Source organism: Ixodes scapularis, unplaced genomic scaffold, assembly GCF_016920785.2.
Source record: "Ixodes scapularis isolate PalLabHiFi unplaced genomic scaffold, ASM1692078v2 PGA_scaffold3__209_contigs__length_174095766, whole genome shotgun sequence".
Lineage (NCBI taxonomy): Eukaryota > Metazoa > Arthropoda > Arachnida > Ixodida > Ixodidae > Ixodes > Ixodes scapularis.
In genome coordinates, this window is record NW_024609868.1 from 81749756 (window position 1) to 81772054 (window position 22299).

Sequence of the window (22299 nt, forward strand, 5' to 3'; positions counted from 1 at the left end):
GCCTCGCTGCTCACGCGATTCGAAGCTCCCTAAAAACATAAACGAACAAAAACAAAAGCAATGAAAAAGTATAAAAAAAAAATTTTCGCGGACGAGCCTCATGCAGAACTGCGTGGGAGGAAAAGTGAATGAGCTGAAGGGGCCCGCGGGCGCGCGAAAGGGATACTCACGTAGACTACAACAGACAGGCGAGGAAAGCTCGTTAGTTCTGCCGGACCGGCTTATACTATTTTTCGTGGCCGCTGACTGCGGCTTGCATAAGGCGAGAAAGAAAATGAAGGCTCCAGAGTAAGTGACTGTGGACAGCTGCGGCGGCTCCGATAAGGTGCGAAATGCCGAGCGAGCAGACGCAGAATTCTGGTCGTAAGAGGACAAGACCAGTTTGTGTTCTTGTCCCTATGCGGGGACTTGACTCTGAGGACGTCATTTGAAAACTCGCTCCGTTGTCAAACATAAATTGCATCAGGGTCAGAAAGGATACATGTAGATATTACCGAAGAATTTTTATCTTGCAATATTGTTGGCGTTATCTTTGGGAAGAATAAAGCGGCGACAAGATGAAAGAGTGGAAGGAGGCGAACGGTTAAACCCTTTCTATTGGGCAGCGTCATACGCTGCTCAGTCTGGCTTTATATTTTTGAAGGTAGTCGAAATGGGGGGGGGGGGGGGGGGGGGGGTGCGGATATATACACCGGACGATAAATTGACAATAAAATTCACAATCAGCCCAAGTGTATAAATCTTGGGAGACGCGATTCAGACTCCGGATCCCCTCATTACAGCTAAGTTATGCTAACCACTACACTTGTATTTAGGCATTTTCTATTGGCCTTATAAATGAACCGACACCTTTCATTAGATACGGCCCGTTTTTGTGAAATTATAATGAGTATAAAAAGACGACAAAAAAAAAAAAGAAGAAAGGCGGGGAGCAACAGAGGTTAGCATACCTCACCGGTAATAATGAGACCCGGAGTTTGAATCCCGCCTTCTCTAATTTTTTTTCTTTAAACGGCTTGCTAAATTATATTTCGATTTTATCAGTGGGCTCGTTCATTTTTATATTTTAAATAATCCCTTAAAAAAGAAATAAAAATGGTCCGTGGTATTTTTTTAATAGGTCAGGCAACTAGAGTAGGCGTGAAGAATCTCGCCTAATTTATGCTTTCAATACCGCAGGCCTCACGGATCATACCAAGCTTCACCCGGTACCTCGGAAGAACGGCTACACGTGCCACCGACTGAAACGAGCACGTCATTTACCACCAAGGCATCGTCATTGCGTATTGGCCTGATTAGACTGATACCACAATGCTTATCACTACATAAGCCAAGGAAGCTACACCCATCGTCTCACTTGGCAGTAGCAGCAACGTGAAGCATCTCGCATAATCTTTGCTTTGAATACTGCAGGTAGGTTATACTTTTTTCAACATTTTGGAGGTTTTGCCGTGCTGCTGCTGTCAAGCATTTTTTTTATTTTCTATTTTCGAGTTCTTCTATTTTGTTGCAAACACGTCGAAGGAAATTGCTGCAGTGTGCGATGGTTTAAAGTACGATGTAAAAACAGAACTGAAACAACAAAGGAACGTTCCTGAAAAGGGTCTCCGGAAGGAACTCAGAGGCATTAACAGGCATTACATTTATAAACAAAACGTTGGAGGAGACAGAGAGAGAACTGAAAGCTATTCGTGCCAAAAACACGGAACTAAAAACGAAAAAGGAAAAGCTACACGTAAAGTGCGACAAGCTTCTACACGTGCTCAAGACAACAGTGGCCCGTGTACTCCACCGTGTGCTATATTCTCGAAATTCCAATACGAAAATCAAAGAAATTTCCACGCAGCCAAATGAAAACCTCTATGGCATACTATTGAAGGTGGGTGATGGAATCGCTGAGCAAATCATGGACACTGGCATCGAAATCTGCCATTGTTTGCCTCTCCGGAATTACGCAAAAAAAAATTGGGACTCCAATCCTGTGAAGTTTGTTGGACAGCGAAGCTGTGGTATCACCTGCAACGATTGCTCACTGCACTATAGACCCGTATTATGCCAAACGCCACCAGGTGGTGCTCCAGTTTTTGACGTCCTAGAGAACTTCCGACTAAAAAAAAAGAGCATGAACAAAGGCCACCTTAACACAGCTGCTTGAAATATAGATGAAAATTTAACCACCGATTCTCCAGGTGAACGCCAAAAGAACGAATGAGCTCGAGATCCGTTAAAATGCTTCGAATATTCTTGTAAACCTACTTGCCTCTTCCAAGATGTAATATTGTACAGTTGAAGGCCCTCTTTAAATCTCCAACCTTGTTGTCGGCGTAGCATTTACGCTTTCTAACACTGGTGACACCAGCAAGCTCAACAGGCTTGCAAAGACGGTGCTACCGGAAGTGGATTCGGACGCAAGCGGCAGTTCATGTTTGTGAAAAGCAGCATAAGGGCCTATACCGAAATATTGTCGAAAGAAAAGTAAATGAACTGTACCAAACCTTACTAGATATGCGGTTGCATAAGCTTCCGTTCCCGCGGCAGCTTCTGCAACCGCAATCTTTACCGGAAAAACGCATGCGGGGAGCGCTACCTGCTTTGCATTGTCAGCGGGGCTAGTTACGTCACTCCCCACTTCCTACTCTACTGCTGCCGCTGCAGCTTATGCAACCCCAATTTTTACCGAGAAACGCATTCTGGGAGTGCTACGTGCTTCGCATTGTTCATGCGCGTCTTATCATCTATCATGTGGTTTTGACACTTGTTTTGTGGTTTTCTTATTAAAATAAGTGTCAAAAACACATGATAAAAGATAAGGTGCGTGCGATGGTTTTCTTTCGACTACTGTTCTGTCGACGGACACACAAAAAAAACTCAACCAACGAGCCATATGCAGCTTCGCTGTAAAATATATTGGTGTAGTTCGCACACCAACTGAAACGGGACGCATTTTTTCAGAAGGGCACGACGACATAAATTGACGGCCCATGACGTTGGCCTTCCGTCAACAGTTCCCATCTACATGAATCAGCACTTGTGCCCGACACTCAAGAGGCTGTTAGGCCAGACAGTTGCCAAGAAAAGGAAATCAAACTGAAGAATTTTCTGAATGAGGAACAGTGAAATGTTTGCAAGGAAAGCTTAGAAAACAGTCGCGCTTTAAATAAAAACCAGCGATGACGGGGCTAACATTGCATGCGGCTGACATGTATTATCTCCCGGAGGATGAAAAAAATCAAAATAGCCTGTGCCTGCGTCAATCCGGATGGCTTGCATAAACTGATCAATAAAAATAATCTACATTTGTTCCACTTGAACGTTTGCTCGGTGAAAAGCAAAACTGAAGATCTTGCTTTGCTTTTTAATGACAGTGATATTGGTTTCGATCTCATTATGATTAGTGAAACCTGGCATAATGAGGACTCGTCCTACTTTGTCCTTCCTGATTGCGAGCAATTAGTTTTAAACCAAAGAAGATAAGAGAGGGAGAGGAGCTTCTATCCAAGTTGGGTTCCCTACAATTTCAGCTTTGTTAGCGGAATTGACATTATCAGCGGTGGATTACGAAATAACTACAGTAAAAATTGAGTCAAGTATTTATTGCGTTATGTACCGTTCACCGAACGCCTGTGTTTCCAGATTTATGGCCTTTTCAGGAAACTTCGTTTTTGTCACGGCAAGCATATCTGTCTTGTATGCGTGTGGTGGCTTTAACGTTGATGTATTTACAGCTTCCGCCGGAAGCGCAGAGTTATTAAATATGTTAAAAGCGTACTTTGTCCTCAACGTCAACAATAACCCGACATGTGTCATGTTCTCTTCATTCACTGCGATATATCTTTTTGTTATGAACTGTTTTATTAAACATATTGCAGCTAGTGTAATTCTTTCTCACATTAGCAAACACTTCTCAATTTTCTCGTTCGTTACCAGAATTCATAGGAAACAACAGAGACAAGATATATGTCCACCCGTGCAACAAATCACTACTGGGACCCTTGATCAATTTCGAGAAGACCTTAGTAGCTCTGACTGGAATAGCATTTCTAGCAAAAAAACCGTGGATACAGCGTACAGCAAGTTTATCGATAATATTGCCAGGATATATAAGCAAACCTTTTTCCGTACAAATCAAATAGAAAAAAGGAAAATTCTCGTAAGCCATGCATCACAGCAGAAATATTTGATATTCATTTTATTGCATGAAATAAATGTCAAAAAGTTTTTTAACACATACATTAAAACAATGTGTAGAGTACATGGCTAATTTTAAACGTTAAAAAATCGACATAACTGCAAATTAATAATTGCAAAGAAGAACCAGAAGTGTAGTCGGTTAAACGAAACTATCGAAGAGACGTTCTATGGAACCATTGAAGAAACAACATTGAATGGGACGGAATACTTTTAAAAGGATTTAGCTAGAATTTGTAAAAAAAAAAAAAAAAACACTGTAAATTTGGTGCCTGGAAGCAATCCTGTCTTAGCGGGAAATAACGTAACGACACACATATTTGTAAGTGAGTCCATATTATGCTTTCCCACGTTTGAAATCGACATAAATGGTTTACGAATTGGGCCAATAAGATACGTATACGCCTCGCAAGTGGGCTCATTTTCGTCTTCTGCGCATGAGAAAGGAAGTAGCGGTGACGTCAGAACGCCGAGCCCTGATTGGCTGGTTGCGACCTCCTATCTCAGCGTCGTCTGCTCCTTTGCAACGTCGTCTGCTCGTAACGTCGTCTGCGTCAGTCTTACCTTTCCTGCGACTTTCGGAAGTGCAGTACGAGCAAGCTCGACTTCGCCTTTCAGAGAAGGCAGACGAAATAACCCGAGCGGTACGTTGTTTTTGTCTAACAACTAGCAGACGAGCATCAAGGAGGGAAGTCAAAGGACTCACTGGCGAGGTGTCCCGAGGCGCCGAGGTTTGTTTGCGAAGAACCGAGAGTGAGCGTGTTAGTGTCCGCAAGTTCCCTCCCAAATACTTTTTCCCTCCTTTCGTGTGCGGCGAGACCCATCATTCTTTAACGGCGTCGGCGGGTTGGCGCAGATAACGTCGTCTGCTTTACGTCAAAGCGATGGCTGCTTTACATTCCCTGCGTCTGTCAGAGATTCACCGCTTTTTCACCGGCGAGAATCACCGTTGCCTCGGGAAACAAGGAGATAACAAGAGGAAGAAATTGACCTCTTAATCTAAAATTGAGGTCAGCGATCATAGTATAATACGGGAGGGGTTCACAAGGGTCGCGCGGGCATATTCCATTCGGCACGCCAGCCGGTCGTGGGCAGACGGTCGCCGAGTCGCGGAGTGCCTGCTAGGCCTAACTGCCTAGCTCGCTTGGTCGCGTTCGGTGGAATCGTGGCAGTTGGAGCTTTTCCCGGGTGTTTGTGGGTCCAACGTTCTTGCTCGTCGTGGTCTGTTTCAAGTACTTTTTACTTTTTTTCTTGCTGCTTGAAGTCGGGACGCGTGAGAAGCGCACGTAGAAAAATAAACGTCTGTGGGTCGTCGCGACCGCGACGCTGTCGGCCATGCTGATTTGATCATAAGAAGTGCGTAAGACAGCTTCGGAGCTGTCGTAGGATTTCGTCGTAACCTGCGCAAAACTTACGAAACTTTCGTTTCGTGAATACGAATTTGTTCTTAAGTTTTGTCTTACGGTCATTTTTGGCGTAAGATCGTTTCGTGAATCTGCTCTGCGCTTCCGAAAGTCGCAGGAAAGGTAAGAGAGACGCAGACGACGTGGCGAGCAGACGACGTTGCAAAGGAGCAGACGACGCTCAGATAGGGGGTCGCGATCAGCCAATCAGGGCTCGGCGTTCTGACGTCACCGCTACCCCCTGCGCAAGAAGCAGACAAACTTGCTCTCCGCATTGAACATCCTCGTCCCTTTACTCACACACATATTTAACCTAGCGTTAAAACAGCTACGTTTCCTTTGAAAATTCAAACTGCTAAAGTAAACGCCATTCGTAAAGGAGGCGACATAAATAATATTTCGAACTACCGGCCTATTTCAATTTTTTCAGAATTTTTCGAAGGAGTCTAGAAAATCATTCACTCGCATCTAATACACGTTTTGGTAAGCATACGATGTTGTCCAATTCCCAATTCGGCATTCAATAAAATATGCCGACAAAAAGTGCGCTCATAAAGCAAACAACAACAACAAACTATCGACGTTTTCGAGAAAACCAATCACTTGGCAATTGCATAGATCTTTCTAAGACCTTTGATTGTCTAAATTATAATCTCTTAACTACCAAGATTGAAAGGTATGGTGTTCGTGAAACAATGTTATCACTGATCAAATCCTGTCTTCAATGACGTAAGCTATGTGTATCTCATAATTCATTCGTATCATCTACCGAAGACAATAAATGTGGCGTCTTACAAGGCAGCATTTTTGGACCAAATTTGTTAATCATTGAAAAAAATTATGTTTTTTCTATTAATACAGAAGTGAAATCGACAGCTTACGCAGGCGATATAACATAGTTTTTTTGCTGGTTCTGACCCCGACAAGCTAATAGTTTTTGCGAACAAATGCTTATTTTATTTTCGAGCGTGGGCGAACCAAGGTCAGATAAAAACAACGAAAAGAAAACAAAATCAGTATTTTTCAAGCCTTCAAATAAAATAGTACGTCTGTCCACAAACCTTTGTTTTTGAAGCGACAACGCAGAATTTGTTCGAGAAATTAAATCTGAGTTTTCTTCTCTGAACATCTGACGTGGGGCCATCACATTAATCACATCCGCACAAAACTAAACAAACTCAATGGCCTGATGACAAAATACCGGCATGTTTTAGCACAAAATATAAAACAAAACACTCCTATATGAGGCTTCATTTTTGCCTACTTTAACTTATTGTCATAAAATATGGGTAACAACTACTAACCAAAGCATGCTGAAACTTCTCACCGCTCAAAAAAGGGCGATACGCTTATAACTAATGTTCCATGGTACACTTCCACTCAAAATTATTTTAAAGAACTAAAAATACTTAAGGTGCTCACAATGTATGAATTCAGGCTAACTTTTTTGTTTATAGAAATGCAGTGCTAATCAACAATGCGCCGTTGTTTGCGTCATTTGATCAAATTAAGCTCGTTCTAGAATATAATGTACGGCAACCTGAAAGGTGGCAAATACCAGCAATCAGATCAACATATGGATATCAATCTATATTACATAAGATACCTGTTCTGCTAAATACCCTTACAAAACATAACATTACACCCGAAGCATCATCACGACAGTCAATATCTCACACTTTACGACTGATTTATATTGAAGTTTCTCCAAACATAATTTTGTATAACCCAAGGCTATTATTGTATTTTCGCTACGTCACCTGCAATGTATTTCAGTAAAAAGAAATATGCATAGCTACTTCATTGATTACCGATTTCGACATTTGTGTGATTGTTATATTCACCGATGTGTATTTTTGTAGGTATCTATAATATATGTATTATTGTCACTTTCCCTGCTATTTGGTTTTCAATTTTATATGTTATAGGATTTTCAGTGCCTATTTCAATCGAATTGTATTTCTACATTGTATGTCAACTGCTGGGGGCAGGGGCACTGTTAAGGTGCGACTGCAGCATTTTCCCCTCCCACCCACACTCTTTGCAGTGAAAATAAAGAGTTATTATTAATATTTGATCTGAATAAATGTTAGCAACGTCATACATCCCCATTGTATTATTTAAGAAGTTTAGAATTGCTAAGGCCTAATCCTGCAGGCTATTCTTTACCGCTGGTTGAAAGTTAACACAATAAGCTATGCAATGTCAAAAACACAGACATTTATCTGGTTCCTGGAAGAACCTTAGCAGCACGCCATGGCACGCTGGATTTCCCCGATAAACCATACGCGACCTGAAATTTTCTTAGGCGCCTCAAAGCAAAGTGCACCGGATCTTTAGGGCTCTCCTGACTTACCCTAAAGAGATTACTCACATAGGTCCTAGCAGCACTATAGGAACACTAGAAGCGACTAAGTGCCCGCAGTCTTTAAGCGTCAAACGCCTCGAATGTTTTTCGGTTTCCTTTAACTTTCTTACAACACTGTTTTAGAGGACTGCCATTAATCGTGCATTATTGAATAATAAAATCTTTGTTTATTCATTTTGTAGATATACCAGTTTTAATGTCCAGCAATCTTGAAGGGTGACAGGGCATTGTCAGGTAACATTGGACGACCTCTTTGCACTTGCTGCACTTTCGTTCCCGCACGAATTAAGATGTTTCAAGGAAAATTACATATATCAATATATACATCTATAATTGCGTTGAGAGCTTCATAAAATTATAAAATACCATAAAATCCATGGAGAGCCATTTTCTTTCAGACAGGCAAAGAAACCCCAAACCAAAGATTTTTAAAGTATGAAAAAGGCATTTTTATACAGGTTTGCCATTGTTTAAAACATTTAGAGTGTTGAGCGTGTTATTGAGTGCGCCTTTGGCAGTTTCCAATAAATCGGAGTTAAACAAGGGGTCGCATTAAATTATGTTTGGTGCGAGCCATAAGGTTTGGAGATGAACCCTTTAGAGATGACGCGCGGGCACTGTATATCCCTCCTCCTCCTTTCGCCCTCCTCTTCCCTTTAACACATCCCTTAAAGCCTAACATCTCCCTACCAAAACTAAAACCAAACTCTCCACTTCACTTCGCAAGTTTCATATGGCAATCGGTGCGTTCATAGATTCCTTTATATATATATATATATATATATATATATATATCGTAAAAATGAAGTAAACGCTTTAAAACGTACTTATTGGACGACGTTCCGAGCGGGGACCGCTCTTCATCTGATCCTAATGTTGCAGTAAAAGCTGGAAGCCCGACGCTGTGACATATATATATATATATATATATATATATATATATATATATATATATATATATATATAGATATATATATATATATATATATATATGGCGTCCAAAAGGGGACAGGTTACGCTTGTGGAGGCAGATAAAGTCCTCCTAGAGATAAGACAAGACAAAAATGTCCCAAATAGAAAAAAAAAGGGCAATGAAAGTTGGACAGATGTCAAAATTCGCCCTTTGTCTCGATTGGCGAAGTTTTAATTTCTGTCCCTCGTGGATGGACCGGAGAGCTCGGGAAATTGGTAATTATGTTCCCGTCCCCTGGAGATTTGGCGAAGCGGGATATACCACGGAAAGTGCATTTACATCCTCTCTTACACACAGGTGTTTCGCGGCAATTTCGGGATTGCGAAATCCAGGTACTATAAAAACCACGCGATACAGATGCTTGAAATAGAACCGAAGAACGAAAGGGACAGAGGAAGCGGAGCAACGTCCGAGAGACTAATCTTGTCCGCAGAAACTAACGGCAACTTTTTCTACTCCCGAGAGATGGGTTGGAATTGGAGATATCATGTGTGCAATCTATTCTCGTCTTGTTATTGCGGACTTAATCAAATAAGCTATTGGCTGGAGATTGGAAGGGATTTGAAAATACATAGGTTTTACTCTAGGGAGACGTTATCTATTCGGGGCGTACTCCAGACTTCAAATCGTAACTACACAGAACAGATCCTCCAGGGAAACCAAATCAACCATAAACAGATTCAGAATTGCTTGACAATAAAGGCTGCAATCCAGTTTTCTTCTGATTTTTTTTTATACTTTCAACTTACTTTTTCGTTCTCGTTTGATGACGGCGGCGAATGTCAAAAATAATGATCCGATTCATTCATCGTAGACAAGCCTTCTAGTAGAGGCCGGCATAAAAGAGGCCCCCGCCCTCTCATGACTAGTGGGAGAGGGTTGAGGTGAATGTGTGGCGAGAAGTTTTAGCCAAGCTAAAAAATACATTGCACGTTAGAATGACATCTTCGCCTAGAATTATAATTAATAAAGACTATTGACTTCTTGCATTTAAAATAGGAGAGCCAAAATGCACTACGAAATTTTAAAAGTAGCATATCGCTGTACTCCCTAGAAGACTTAAAAAACGCACCCGTATGCCGTTAGCAGCATCTTCGAGTAAATGCCCGTTCACACACTTGCAATCGAGTAGGACCGGCGGAGACAAGACCGGTTTTTGAGCCTCTGGCTACAGCTTAGGACCTGCTCCGCAGCACCGCATCCGGTTCCATGCCGTCGTAAATTGCTTAAAACCAGGCCTTATTTTAGTCCGTCCTACTCGGTTGCAATTATCTGAACGGGACTTAAACATGGAACCGCAAGAACCAAATACCTGACACGTTAACAACGAACTACCCAGTCCCAAAAATAGTCTATACAACGAAGAGTAGACACAAAATTAAAATGTGGCTGATGTTGGTATCCCTTAATTTGATAAAAGAGAACAAAAATATGACTGAAAACTGCTATGAAAATCTCGGTCACAGGCCATCTGTATTGCGATAGACTTTTGACATAATCACGGCGCCTTGACAGTTATTCCAAAGGGCCAACTCTGAATTCCTAGGTCAGTGGCTTTCCTCGATGCCCCCCCAGACTCTCACGGCAAAGAAGCATCCAAGTAATAGTCAATAGTATGCTATACGAAGATAAACTGAGAGAGAGAAGGAAACCAGAGCATGCGGTGACGTCAGAACGCTGAACTCTAATTGGGGAGCCTTTGTGGCCAGAGTTAAGGCAGCTAGCCTTTACGCCTACCCACTAATCCTTCCAATCACAGCTCGGCGCTCTGACCACCGCGTGCTCTCATCTCCACCTCTGCCTCAGGTTCTCCGTAGAGTAAAAGAAAAAAAAAACACTCTGATAAAAATGCGCCAAGCACAACGTTGCCCATACCGAGAGTCAGTGAGCTTACCGAGATAAAAATGGGGGAGGCACATTTCACTTGGCTTTTTGACAAAAATTAGGAGAAAAGCTGTGTCGTCTGTTTCGACTTGTGTGTTTCTTTCGTTTTAAGTCAATGTAGAAACAATATCACACACGTCTTCCCCCTCTCCTTCCATACTCCATTGGTCCGCAATACAGCAAGGACGCTCTTGCTAGTTACATTAGAAGTTCCAAGTTGAACGGCGGCCGAGCAATCATCGCATCTTCAACTGTAGCTATATTGTCGTCTTTATACACGAAAAAAGTACAGGCAGGGTGTGTTGGGTATTGTATTATGCTGGAATTCGTTAATTGTAAGGTTGCAGCTGTGGACGCTTCTAGAGCTTAAAATGTTACTCCCGAATCCTAATTACGTTAGAATTACATAATAGTAGCTAAAACGTGTTGAAGTTAATAATACAGTTGCATTTTTGCATATGAATCTGACTACAGTTACATATGGCCGACAAAAGTAACAGATTTGTTGCGCTCACTTTTAAAACAACTCATAATGCCGAGGTGTGCTGTGATTTCCGAATGATTGTTAAGTTTCCAAAGCAGAAAGGGTGCCTGTAGAGGTCTGCATTAATTCAGAATTCTTGTCAAAATAGTCTTTAAGGCAGTGCCAATAAACTATAGCACTGGTGTTGAGACAAAGTCAATGTTGATTTGCCTATTTGTCAGCATAAGTTACATAAGTCGATCCGACCTAAGTCGTTTACAAGGCACCAAAGAAAGTAGCCGAAGTTACAATTCTAACAAATTGCAAAAACCTAATAACCTTTAAGTATACTAGCTCTAAAAAAACAACATAAAAATGGCCGGGTGTGTCCTCTTTGATGCATGCTTATTGGTCACACGCCATCGCACAGGTTTGTCCACTTTGCAAAATAATCCTTTAAAAGTTTGTCGCCATACAACTAAGCGTTGTTTCCGCGCAGTGAAACTTACTATTTCCAGAAATAAAAGTTACAGATGCGCTTAATACGAACGATACACTTTCAATGTAGCGCGAGATTCTAGCTCGGTTCTTAGCCGCCTCAGCCACCGGAGGCCAGCTTTACAAAATGGCAGCTTCAACAACTTGAGCCGCGTTGTCGGTTCTGTCACCCGACGGTGTTACCCTCGGGTCCACTTCAATTAACACGTTAGCGGAACTTTCCTGCCAAGCCAGATTATACGGCCAGAAGAAATAAGGTATCCTAAGCGCCTATTCTTGGATGTACAGGAAAAACCAAGCAGAATACGTAGTTGAAACCTCACTGTCAGCGCACAGACAAGCAAGCTATAAAAGAAAAAAAAAACTCTCGGGGTAGAGACTACCACGAGTAAATGAGTCCAAATAAATTTGGTTCAGCCGTCTAATAGGTCGAATTGAGGCCAATAGTGGAGTTGTTATACATTATACCACAGCAGGAGGGATGTGCTATGGTCATAGCCTACTGTTTTCTGTAAGGTGCACCGCTGCCAAAGATGCACCGAAGGTTGATTTGTTGAGTCATCCGGCAACCTCGACATCGCCACCGAAAGAACCATGTGGGAGTTGGATGACGGTAGCAGACTACTAATCAATTTTACAAAGAACAGAATCCACTGTTTTATTTCAAGTGAAACTATTATCAGTCAAACAGGATTAACTGTCATCGTCATTGTCAGGCTAACTGACCCAACAACTTTTAACACTAAAAAATAAGAAAAGGGGCTCAGTATTGAATGTGTGTCCATAACTGGATGATCATGTACAGATACGACAGTGATCTGGCAGGCATCCTGAATCTTGAATATATCGACAAATTGAATAAACTCTCAACAAATGTGATCCACTGTTCCTGATATCATTTTACTTGCTGTAAACAATGCCAATTAAATGCAGTCAGTGAAAAATTTTGTTCACAAGGTTTCACCCACTGCAAGCATTTTGCAAAACAATTTACACATTCTCACATCGACGGTTGAGTGCTGATACGAACGATTGCGAGCAAAAGACTCAAGATTTATGAGACGTTAGGGGCACAGAAATGTCTACATGGCAACTATTTTCAGGATGCGTTTTCACTCGAGATGATCTCCTTCTCAATTAGGTTCCTTTTCAATTTACAAAAGTTTTTTTTCTGTTAAACAGAAATAAATGTCACCAACTTCATTCAGCGGCGTATTGTTGCAGCTTTTCACACTGGTGAGGGCTGTAGCGCCAGAGCGGATATGGTTTCGACATTTAAACGTAGAACGCCCAACCGTCCGACGAAAAGGGCGCAGTCTACGTGTCATGGCGCCGTTTCATTGGTGAAAACAGAAAGCATTCCACCAGCAACCAGACTTCTTTTACTTTGGTTCTTGAGGTTACATCGAGTATGGTCGCTTTACAACTTTGGAAGATAAATGTGCGCACAAATAAATGGATGAATACGGCTAAACTTTTCAAGTGGACGGCAGCTTGCGTCACATAGCGAGTGTTTGTAATTTCAACATATAATGCTTTCGCGGTCTGTCATCACACACACGTCGCTTGTGCGACACTTTAAGAAGTGCCTATGCCGCTTACGGTATAAAACTGTCAATATCCACTTTATACAGATAGTAAAGTCTGGCAGTGTACGCTGCCAGCGCTATACAAAAACATAAGAGGCCGAACCGTACACTCTTAACTAATGCATATTTGACACGAATATTTTTCCCAGAGCTTAACGAACGTAAGTAGCTGACAAAATCACTTTTCGCTCGAATAACTCGGAAAATTGACCGGGAAGTAAAACATAACAAATGCTGATGTATACCTTATTAAATATGCAGCTTTTTGAAGCCCGCTGGTCAGGTTTTATAGTGTATGTATCAGAAGGCTCTTCAGCTTTCAAAAGGTGGCATTAAATATGTAGTCTTTCGAAACCCGCTGGTCAAGTTTTATAATGCATGTTTCATAAAGCTGTTAAGCCTGATTCACTGGGTGCGAAATTGCTTGCGATTTCGCAGTAGCAACATCGGACGGGTGGGAAAAAATGGCGTTGCGGAAGGTGCGGGGGCCAACATCACAGCTACAAAATCACAAGAAAATTCGCACCATGTGAGTCAGGCTTTACCGCTTTAAAACACGCAAACATATAAGATAAGCGTTAATTCTAAAAAAAAAAAAAAAAAAAAAATCTTTGCATTAACGGATTATATAAACTTTCTCGAGAACTCGGTTCAAAACCGCTTTCCTAAAAACAAAAACCAGAGGAACAACGCAACAACGCAAATCAACCTCACGTACGCAGTAATTTTGTTTCAAGGAGGAGCTAAAAGTATTCCCCCATGGTGCTCCAAATATATTGAGACAGGCGAAGTTAGGCGGGTTCCAACGTTCTCAAAACATGCTCCAGAGCGAGCCGAGCTACAGTTTTACGATTATAATGGAAGCACTGAAGGAGCCAAAAAATATATATATATATATTGTTTACAACTACTAATTCGCTTAGGCGGAATTCCGAGGCGCAAACACTGGCAACGCAGTGAGCAAAACTTAGATCAACACACGCTGGGATATGATGTCCGAAGGAAAAGCTCATCTTAACAAAAATACACACATGAAAAAAAAAAAAAAAAAAAAATCAAGCGAAAGACAGAGAGAGAGAGAGAGAAAGAGTAAAGAAGGAAAGGAGTGGAAGATGTGTCCTACGTAATCGCATTAACCAGTGACCTCGTTCAACAAGCTGTTTGATTTTCGCGTTAGGAAGCGCACGCGCCTCTCATGTCAAAGAGCGCCGAGTGTAGGGGGAGCACTCTCAGTTGCGAGAAAATACACCATCTCCGAAACGAAACAAACCGACGAGCACGTATTGCTCTGAAAGGGAGGGGCATCGAAGCAGAGGAGGAGAAGACTTACAAAAGCGAACGGCGCTTTTTTTTTTTTTTTTTTTTTTTGAGAGTGCTTGAATAGCTGTCGGACGTCCGCACCCGAGTACACGTTGAGAGCGTGGCTGACCAAAGGAAAGCGTGCACAAAGAAATGACCGAAATTACCAAAAGAAAGTAACCGAAATTAACTTAAGAAAAACTCGCGGTGGAAAGAAGACAAATGCCTAAGCTTTTAGCTGGCCGCGGGAGAAATGCGGCCGGGCGGGTGTGTTTTGTGCGAAGTAAAAAAGGATGTCATAGAAGGGTGTGTTTGCACAACAGGCAGCGCAGGGTACGCTTCTGTAAGAAAGATTCTCGATGAACTTCGTTTAAAAAGAGATGTTGAGAGGAAACTTTATGTTTGAGCAGTCTTCCTTCTTTGATTATTGCAATTTATTCTTAGCAAACGTAGCTGGAACATAGCTGTTAACTCGTTACAAACATGAGAGTTTACTCGTGGAAAAACTGAGACAATTTTAGGAATATGAAGAGCGTAGAGGCTCCCGTTCAGGCGCGGCTTGTGTATTCAGTGGCGCGAGATCTGTTACTCATTAGAACAACGAGTAAATGTAAAGAGCTCTAACTCATTTATTGGCAAAGACTTATCTCGACTATTTCGATAAACCCGGAGAGCACATAATGTGTTCTGCAGGCTTTATGTCTGCGGCATGATTCTCTATGTTAGGTAACGGAATGATTTGGGTGGTTTAAGACGCGTTGCACGCACGACCGCACTGATGTACTCCCCTGGTTTATTAGAATGATCGAGACATGTTTATATTTATTCAGAATCCGCGTGATGCCGAGATGCCACGTGGGCAACTACACATTCTCATTCGGAAGCCAGCTGTTTGCGCGGACAGTCACCTACTGCTGCAGGCTCCTCGGGTCATACTTGATCCGACTGGCTGTGCTCCTGGTGCTGCCTTCCTCGAGGCGACGAGCAAAGTCGTCGGGTTGCGCATTGCACGGTCTGGCGTTCAATGTACGCTGCACCGCTCGGTAAATTTTGTTAATTATGGCTAAATATTATTAATTTTGATGAAGTATGCGTGTGTACGCTTATGCGTTGGCTGCTATGGACCATGTATGATTTATGTATTCTTCGCCCGCGTGTAAAGGGTCCGCTGCCCTCGGGTGTAACGGTTTTTGTTTATAAGATGCAGCCCATGCACGAACAGATTCTTTGTTCATAAAAACAGCTTCGATGATGAACACTAAAAAACAAAAGATTGTGATTGTAAGTGCTCACGGTAGCCGAACCAGTATACGGGTAGGTGGGATTGAAAACACCGCTCTAGAGACAAACAACCAAGCTTTCGGTACACCAACGTCTTGATAGGCACTCAGTTTACGAACCACCGCACTGATGTAACAGCGGCAAAACACAAACAACAAACTCATCAAGATGTTTCCGAACAAAATCAAACGACGCCGCAACAAGAGACAAGACACGGGCGCACACAAAAGAAGCTCATGACCGAATTGTATGGAGATTTAGAAGAGAAGCCCAAGCGTGCGGTTACAATCTCTCGTTCCCTTTGTGGCACATCAAGCAGTGCAGTGCCACTACTTGTCTTTATTTGAAACAAGGAATAAATCTCTGAGTTTTATGTGTGTTGCTTTTGGATCCAGGAGAACACACAGTATGTTTTATCGTTTCCCTTTTCTTAACGTCGCTGCCACGAACAAATTTACGAGTGATGTCAGAAGGGTATAAAAACAATGTATTAGGATCGCTGATGACGGCACAAACAACTGTATTAAAATTCGGATCGTGAAAAGGCGCCTTTTTTTTCGTCCTTATTATTTCCGCGAGCGTACGAGCAAAGACTGCCCTAAGAGAAAGCACGGGAAGCTTCGTTAGCGCGTTGAGTTCCCAGAAACCCGGAAGCATCATATATGGAAAGTTCGGGAAAACATGATTACTTGAGCGTCTCTCCGCTTTCTTTTCAACGGTGGAAGTTTTTGGCGCGTGTTTGAAGTTTCGTTAGTGTCCGACAATCTCGTTCAACATCAAAAATACCAAAGCATGAATGTGCGGATGAGTAGTAACTACGTATACAGCCAAGACTCTGAGCTGGATAAAGGCCGGTCGAAATCTAATTTGCCTGTTTTATGCTGCACTCCGGGTACTAATTAGACAACATTTTTGTTTGTTTCGGTAAAAAAATGTGCTGCGGGAGACCGGGCGCTTAAAAGACACATCCTGCGGTTATCACTCCATCAGTGACTATGGTGTATAATTTTCATAAGAGCACGCGCTAGTCAAACACCAAATAAATACACAGACTCGCGCCAGTAGCCTTGACGGCGTTGTACAAGTATAAAGCAGAATGCAGTGACGCTTCAGAGCGAAGAGTGAAAGAAAAAAAACAATCAGAGAGGAAAGGTGGTTCACGTTTCATTCTAAGCGAAATACACACTTCAATGACTTCCATTTTTCATTGGGGTCTTTTAGCAAGCCGTTATGTGTATCCCGCGTACCGCACTACACGGAGCTTCTGAGGCTTGCTTCTGAGCGCGCGCCGCGTGGTCGCCGTATCACCCGGACGAGCGCTTAAGGGCTGTTTATACTCCGACGTTGAGCGCAGTGAACGCAGCGTAGCGCAGAATGCGCGCCTTTCATTGGTCAGCAACCCGGAACTCGATATCTGCGACCAATCAGTATCTGAGTGCGCTGCGCTACGCCGCGCTCGTCGACGTTACATTGGAGTATAAACGTAGCTTTAAAAGCATAGCTTTGAAGGCTCCGGTAGAGCGCTACGCGGAACACGGCAACGGTTTGCTAAAAGTCTCTATTGCCTACATAATGGAGAAGATGTGCGCATTCATATCGAAGACGTTTCCAACGACGTTTGTTCTGTAAATATTCTATGTTGACAGGAGCACTCCCGCCAGGTCAGTGCTATTGACAGCATCAATTAATTGCGCTCGCGTTCGTGAGTTATACAGCGCTGCATAAATCAATACGAGCCATTGGAGAAAAACGAAGGATTCTGGAAAACTATTATATATAGACAACCCCGCGTTCACCAAATTTTACAGCTTTCTCCAGAAGTGTTCGAAATGTAATAATTCATACGTAAAGGACGAGCGTGTTGTTAAAGGGCCTCTGACACGCCAAAAAAAAAAAAAAAAAAAATCTATGCTAGGCATTTAAATGGCATGTCAGGACATTACAAAAAAAAATGTTTCACTATAGAGGTACGTAGTTTTCTCATAGCAAATAGAAATACGAGGCCCAATTTAAAGTTCCCGCCAGTGCACTGTAACGTAACAGTGTACCGCAAGGTGTTGGGGCAGTCAGAAGGGAGGCATCGCCGAAAGTTACGTGAGTTGTATCCTTCCTCGTACTTGCCGCGAACGCGTGTAATATTTTTTTAAAAATATTTTTGTTATTCTCCGCACCTCCACGAGCGATCCAAGCAGACAAGGTTTCTTTTATTTGCTTTTCATCGCTTAATGTTGCTGTAAAGGTAGAAGAAGAGGAGTCAGGGAATTGACGTGATCAACTCCAATGCCTAGAAGGTGCTGTATGAGGGACTATGCCTTTATGTCAGCAACTGAAGAAGAGATCACAATGCATGCATTTCCGAGAGACGGCAGGCATCTTCAGCCTGGACAGTATAAAATGATTCGACGACCTCGGTGTCCGCACCTTCAGCAATGCAATTGGGCGTGTCGCACGCTAGCAATCCTAATTTCTGCGAGCGTTCTAAACTTTTTTTTTTCAAAACCTAATAGTATTTTTTGTGCCCAGTATAGCTCTGTATCATCGAACTCACGGCATGCACTCGTACACTGGCTTGTACTCGCAACACTTTCATCGTTGACCTCCATCACGTCGATCCACTGACTCTACGTCCTAAACTTTTACAGCACGCAAACTAATCAACGGTGCAGCGATAAAGAGCTAGTGGAACTGAAACTTCGTTTTCTACAATCGCTCGTACAAAGAGCAGAAAAAAAAAAGACTTAGGCACGGTCGCGGAGAGCACGAGGAGTGAAACTCTCGTGACTTCCTGCGAACAAACTTTTAGTGACGTAGATAGATGCCTCCCTTCTGACCGCCCCGACACCTTGCGGTACACTGTTACGTCACAGTGCACTAGCGGAAACTTTGAATTGGGCCTCGTATTTCTATCTTTTATAGAAAAAACTACGCAACTCTATAGTGAAACAATTCTTTTGCAATGTGCTAACATGCAATTTTAACGGAAAAAAATTTTTTTTGTCGTGTCAGAGGCTTTTTAAGGGTACTGAATATGAGGAAGGAACAAAGGGACGGAAAACAACGACAAATAACAACTTCCAAATAGCAAAAAAACATTTCATCAAAAACATATGACATGTTTTTGGTGGAAACGTATTTCCTTGTAAATCGCTGAAATTATCTTTCAAGACGTTCTATCAAACTATCGACAAAAAAAAAAAAAAAAAATATTAGGGGCGCTGCACTCTGGTTGTTAGACGAAGCCCATATTCAAAGTTAGTAAAAACCAATCCTGTCGGTATGGCTCGTACCCACAGTGGTCAGACAACGCGTCGAATGACTGTGTCCGTACAGTGCAGTGACCTCGAAAATGAGGGCGAAAATGCGAGTGTCGGCCTATACCCACGTGGTTTAATTTTAGAGTGTAGCTAGCGAAATCACCGTAACACGGATAAAACGTTTGACGTTCCTTTCTTGTTGTGCCGCATAATCTCAAGAGTAAGAGGGAGACGTTTCTTTTGTTTTTTTTTCATAGAAAGATTTTCTGACGCTTGATGACAATGACCCTGCCTCACAGCGGTATTAGCGAACGGCATCTACATTCGTCCTTTGAATGGGGACATCAAAAACCTACATTGGAATGAAATTAACAAATTGTGGGGAATAGGAGCACAAAAACAAAACCACGGATAAAAAGAAAATTTACAAATACCACAGAGCGCTTTGTTGTGTTCAAACCACAGATACGCTCTTTGATGTTCGTCATTCTTTCAGTTGGCCGTCGTTTTTAGCACTTTTATCCTCTACAATGAATTATTAACGAGTCGACCCGGTATATTACCATGTATAAAAAATGACACTTTATTCAACGTTACGGAGAAAAGTCAAAAGTTTCCTATAGGTGAATATGGGGCAAAGCCTTTTTTTTCGATTTATTGTAAGAAACATTTTTGTGGGTCATCGAGGCGTTTGTAAGATTGCAAACATAAAAGAAGGAAAAAAAAAAACACGTTCTGACTTTGCTCTTGTTTCCACAAGAAGGTTTATTTTTCATACCGGCTTTAAAAAGGGTTTAACCTGACAGTAATTCATAGGAAAGATTTTCTTATTTGTCCCTTCTCATTAAGGCAACTTCACTTCTTTTTATATATTTTCGGAAATAAATGGCCCATCTACTGGCTTGCCACATCAAACAAGCTACAGATGCAACCGAGCTAGAAAGTGGCATGACGCACGTGCCATCGCCCATTAAACTACGTTAACGACGACGGCAGTAACTTCAACGACAACATCGGCGACAACAACTGTTGGGTCATCTGTTAAAAGTGGCCCTTGAAGCCTAGTTAACGCGCCTTATCGGAGTTGGGCCGGGGATTCTAATTGGAAGACACCACGCTCGGGCTATCTCTTCCGAGGAGAAAGCGCACACTGGGGCATTGAATAGAGGAGTGAGCAACATGAACTTCGGCTCAACTTTCGAGGCCCCTGTTTACAGGGCACGCTGCGTGCAGCCCGAAAAAGCAGGAAAGGGTATTAGGCTGCAATTTTGGAACGCTCTTTTCTCTTTCCTCACTCGTAGATGATAAGCTCAGACTATAGGGTGGCGCAGGAGGAAAGGAGGGTGGGGAGCTTGTTCCGATATCAAGTGGCTCAACCTACCAACGAAGCGTTCGCGACGTTTGGTAGTGCTACGGTAAGCTTCGCTACAATAGGGGCCTTCTTTGCGTGATTGTTTTTTCGCCGCTTTAGATTTCGTGCGCCCAAGTTTCGTAAGCTTATCTTTTTCCCTGCGCTCATTACGACAGGCTAGGTCGTTGTTCCGGAAGCTTGCTTCCTACTCTGTTATAATCGGCTAGGGCCCTTTCTTCTTCCGTTTGGGACAAGAGTGTGGTGCCAGTTTTGTCCGTGGTTCATGTTGCCAATTTGCGTTTCTTTCTTCTGCGTCTACGTAAACGAAGCGGCGGCTTGTTTGACGCCAGATTAGGGGGGGAGGGGGGGGGGGGCGGGGGGGGAGAGGGGGGAGGCACAGCGTCTGAGAAGCTATAGGAGATTTTGAGCGAGTCCTGTTTTTCCGGAAACATATTGGTATTGCATGCTAGAGCTCGCGCAGTCACTTCAAAGTACACTTCGAAGCGGGCACCCTCAGTTTTCGGAAGACACCATCAAGTGTTTCTTTACTCGACCCGTGCCGCCACTGGTCACCACAACAAATCGGCAAGGTTTTGGCGGTGCTCAGAACACGCGCTGCGGTCCGGGTGACGTTGGATTTGAGGATTGCCGTCACCGCAGTGATTGGCCACGAACGCGCACCCGAATCTTCGCTGGCGAATCGATCGTTACCGAGGCAAGCCGACCGGTGACGACGCACGCAGCTCGTATCCCAACTGCGAGCCGCAAACAGCACTGACGCGTGAGGCCCTGTTTGGGAAGCCAAAGGATCGCAAGTGAAAACGAAAAACTTTTCCGAATAAGGAAACAGAAATAATCTAGCGTTGCCTTCAAAATTTCACAGCGGAAAACAATTTTCTGCCTCCGTGCTACCTTCACTGGCCGTGGACTCTGGCAGCTGTAGAAACGCTGGTCATGGCGACTCCCTGTTGCCCTAACCAGCGAGACTGCTGCATTATACGACAATAATGTCAATAACCTATTCACGAAGCAGAGTGAAGATAAGAAGTCACGCTTTGCGTCGTTTCTTAAATTCTCAGTGACTATCGTTGACCTGTGCCTATTATGCAACAGACATAATGATACATTACGCATGACTGCAACACGCTCGATGGGGAATTCATTATACATTCGAACCCAATATGTATCTCCACGGTCCCACAAACAGTCCGGAATTCCTATCGCTATATACTGCAGAGTAGTCCTGATTGGAGTGCTTCAGTTGCTACAATTATCCTGAATGCAGCGCAAAGAACAAAAAAAAAAAAAGTTTAGAAAACGAAATGTCATGAAAACTCATAAACGGCTCCTCCTGCTTTGACTCGATCTCATTACAGCGCTGCCTGCGTCCGGCTTCCCGAAAGCGGGAGACGCGGGATGCGCTCATTAGTGAAAAAGGGATCAATGTTCCCTAGTTTCGTGGAACTCGGCACTTTGCTGTCGGGGCCGCACCATCGGTGAGATTTCGCGCATATAGGACGAGGATTTTTTTTTTTTTTTTTTTTTTTTTTGACGCAGCGGACTGACGCGCGTCTTCCGGGCCGCGTGCTTGTGTGGGCCCCCCCTGTCCCGGCAAATCTGTCGAAGCAAAGCAAGGCACGTTCCGCGATGGCATTTCCGCAAAATTTCGTGATTGGTTAGCCTGAATGTGAACACGTTCTATGCAACGAGGTATGGGGATTCGCGGCACACCATTAACCCTTAATCTA